The sequence below is a fragment of the Papaver somniferum genome, unplaced genomic scaffold (genome assembly GCF_003573695.1).
Source record: "Papaver somniferum cultivar HN1 unplaced genomic scaffold, ASM357369v1 unplaced-scaffold_133, whole genome shotgun sequence".
NCBI classification, from domain to species: domain Eukaryota; kingdom Viridiplantae; phylum Streptophyta; class Magnoliopsida; order Ranunculales; family Papaveraceae; genus Papaver; species Papaver somniferum.
The window spans coordinates 5087082-5090992 of NW_020622492.1; the positions used below are offsets into that span (position 1 = coordinate 5087082).

At 32.3% G+C, this 3911-nt stretch overlaps 1 long non-coding RNA gene across 2 annotated transcripts; it reads left to right on the forward strand.

Annotated features, from left to right (window-relative positions):
* Positions 1–370: 370 nt before the first annotated feature.
* LOC113333461 lies at positions 371–3160 on the forward strand. 2 transcript variants are annotated; one of them, XR_003352016.1, is made up of 3 exons: positions 371–448; positions 985–2688; positions 2903–3160. It is a non-coding gene; the product is annotated as an uncharacterized LOC113333461 (long non-coding RNA). The 2 variants fall into 2 exon arrangements; XR_003352015.1 differs by having other exon boundaries at positions 985–1534.
* Positions 3161–3911: the final 751 nt, after the last annotated feature.

The window sequence follows — 3911 nt, forward strand, 5'->3', positions numbered from 1 at the left end:
CAGAGAAAGAAGGAGCTGAGAAGTGACCGAGTTTTACAAAACTCAGGAGAAAAATTTTCTCACGATTACTAAAGTGTCCGTGGAATGGCTGTTGTTGAAAATAAAATCCAGGGAAATTAAAAACTAGGAATTACCTATAGGTACTAATATAGTGGGTTTAGTTAGTGGCAGGTCCACCCATTAAGAAACCATAATGGGAGGTCCAAAATTTTAAAGAAATAAATAATTGGACCAATTTTTTTTTAATTTCAGGTCCGTCACAAGTGCGGGACCAATTACGTGTAATTCAAAAATTCCAGAAATAACCTTCCTCCTTTTTTATAGATATTTCAACTTTTCTAAATTCTTCTCCATTAGTTTTTTTTCAGATCCTAATTCTACTCTCTCTCATCTTTCTGCTTCTGGATTTGTCGACCTAGAGTTTCTGCTGATTCTTTTTGGTTTTCAGGTATGTTGTGTGTTAATCTTCCTTTCTTCTTTCTCCTATTGCTGATATTTTTGTGTTTTTGATTTGTTTTCAACTCAGTCTTGAAGATTAGATCGATTTCGTGATGTTTTAGGTTTGTTTTCAATTGATTTCACGATGATCACGATCATGATGTTTTTGTAACTCGATTTCATTATTTTAGTAATTTTTAAGTTGATTTTTTTTTCGTGTTTTTTTTTGTTCTTTAATGAATCTTGTTTGTAATTATTTGATTTCTTTGTTAGATTATTATGTTTTTAACTTATTTTAGCTTTCGATTTAATTATATTTTTATTTTAGTTTCTGCTTTTTTGGCAAAATGATGCTTGTTTGTAGTTACAGATTGTTTGATTCAGCAGTACATATATGGTGTACTGACAAAAACTGCTTTATTTTTGTTAAATTCATAGTTTTATTTACCTTTTTTGCTTGATCCAGAAGTACATATATGTAATACTGAGATATAACTGTTTTGATTCTGTTGTATTCATAGATTTATACTTTTTTTTTATATGCAGTTGATTTTTGGTTATGAATCAAAGGTACATATATGGCGTACTTACATTTTGGATCTAATGAAAGCTGATGATTCTCAGAGAAGTATTGCAGATGGTTTTTGCAGCTTCATTTGGTATAATTTGGCAGTGCGTACATGTTGCACTGCTGAAAAGTCACAGTGTACATACGTTACACTGACGAGAAATCAGTGTATAAATGCTGCACTCTGTTAAAATCAAAGTCTACACTTCATAGAACATCACAGTAGCTGTTGGTTTTTGCTGCATAACTAATGAACAAAAAGAACGCTGGCCAAATGTGAAAGTGAAGTTCTTTTTCCTACTAGTTGGTTTTCTTCGAGCCACACAAATGATTTTATTACTCTCTTATCTTTCTTTAAGTTTTGTCAACTATTATTTTGCACTAAGCATAACCAAGTAATCCGCTTGTATTTTTTTATACATTTTCTGGTCATCTCAGAAGGGGGAACGAACATGACGTGCCTGTTGATCTGGTTGCACAAAGTCATTCGTACAAGCAGAGATTGGTACACTTTACCAACACAGCTCTGTAAGACTCTTGCTTAAGTTTCTTTTCGCATAGAGGAATACCAAAAAAAAAAACTTTTAAACGTTTTATTCCTTGTTATACTTTTTTGCTCTTATTACACTAGGACCATCGTCTATCCGTTGGACAAACCATAATGATTTTAGTTCTAATTTTGAAGTATATTCACTCTATAATTTACCCAAGTTGGACTAAGTGAAGTATTGTTCATTATGGGGACACTGATAGAATTTTTTTTGGCTGAATCTGTCTACTACCGTATCATGCTCTCACTTTATTTTGTTTTTTCTTCCTGTACATATTGACTGCACATTCATTGTTATTATCATCTACAAGCCTTTGGAAAATTATCAAGGATCCTTTCTTGAAATTATAAAGAAACCAAGCATGTGTAATCTCTAAATTATAACTTGTTTAAAATTGAGATTAGTTTCTTCTCATTGCATATGACACAATTTGGTTTTAAATATGGTTGTCTGAATGCTATTTGAAGATCCAAGGTACTTCAAGCTGAAATTATGAGTGTAGCCAATATGATTTTAAAATGTTCCCATGCTTAAAATCTTGTGAAATTATGAGTGTAGCCAATATGTACTGACAATTGTGAAAGGAAAAATTTCTTTCTTAGCACTATGCATAGGTTTTGGATGGAATTATCCGTCTTTTCGAATTCAATCCATGTTATGATGCTTAAAATCCACTGAAGATATGCGTATAGAAAATATGTACTGACAGTTGTGAGATGAAGAATTGCCTTACTTAGCATTATACATAGGTTTAGATGGAGTGTTCCCAATGGAATTAGTTGTCTTTTGTAATGCAATCCCTGTCATGGTGCTTAAAATCTGCTAAAAATATGAGTACAACGAATATGTATTGACAGTTGTGAAAGGAAGAATTTTGTTTCTTAGCATTATGCATTGGTTGTATGAACAATACCGGTATTGTACTATGAAATAGTGTATATTTCTATCACATTCTGTGAATCGAGGAATAAAAACTTTGAGTACATAAATGACGCACTCTGGAAAATTCAGAGTGTAAATTCTGCAATCCAGAAAAATCACAGTACATGTTGCACTCTGGAATATCAGTGCATAAACGATGTACAAATACCCTGCACCGTGGATAACAAGGATATTATTTTGTAATTCTAGGTATGTTGTTCTATAGTTGGCTCATTCAGACACTTGTTTTACTTTTAAGATACAGGTGCACAATCATGTAGTCATTTTGATTATTTGCTCACCTTTGGGAGAAAAACTATATTTATGAGTTCGAACTTGGGACAATTTTTGCAACCATTATATTTCTTGTGATGGTATCTTTTGATCTTGTATGCTATTTTTAACCATAAAGTCATATGTACAGTCTCTGCTGATGATTGCAATCATGGGTTGGTAGTCGTCCTCGTATCCACAACACAAGCCTTTTGGGATGGTTGCTCAAATAGTTCAAGGTGAAGGTGTACGTGCTTTTTAGAACAAGGTTATTCCGAGTGTAGGAATAGTCTTCATGACTGATCTGTAATCTTTGTTGATTCATTTTTTACTATATATTTTTTGTATCTTATGTACTATTTTTCTTTGTAATGAACTGTATCAGAAGTTATGGTTTGGATTTGACAAATTCGACTGAGTTGTTTTGATCGTATGCTCCTACTTAAACTGGACATATGTTGTTGCAGATTGTCTTACTAGGTCTCTTCTATCCCTTTGCTTTATAACATTTTTGTAGCAGGATCTTTGTAATCTCTACTATCTATCAAGTTTTTCCAGTACATATGTTACATACTGGTTTATTGATTGGAGTAAATTTAGTTTCTTAACATATCATTCATTCAGTGGTTTTCCCTTTTGCGGTTTATTAGCATTGACATTGAATTTTCCATCAGTTTTTTTTCAGTGCAGCCTTTATGCACTGTTGTTTTTCTAGGTATATATTAGATATACTGATCTTTTTTAAATACCTTTAATTAACTTAAAGGGTATAATTCATCATTTAATAAGTTGAGAAATAAATACTTGAGAATTCATCACATACATTTACATAGATGCACTGAACGACATAGGTTTCTCAAAGACTAAAAGCAGTCTGAAAATATTGCAAGTAGAATCTTGTTCAGGTGATTTTTACCTCTATTTAACAAAGGAAAATAAAGCATGCAACCCTAATCTTTGTAAGCCCTATTTTCTTGCACAGAAACTCCAACTTTGCAGCTGGTCAAGAAAGGTCATGGACCTGTTGGGACAATTACAAGTCAATCAGTATGAAAGTCATGTGCTGCAAGTTCATAGTGCCTAGAACAAATATTTCCATAAATAAAAGCATAAAAAAGCTTATTTCATAAGTATTAGAGATACATACTGGTGGATCATTA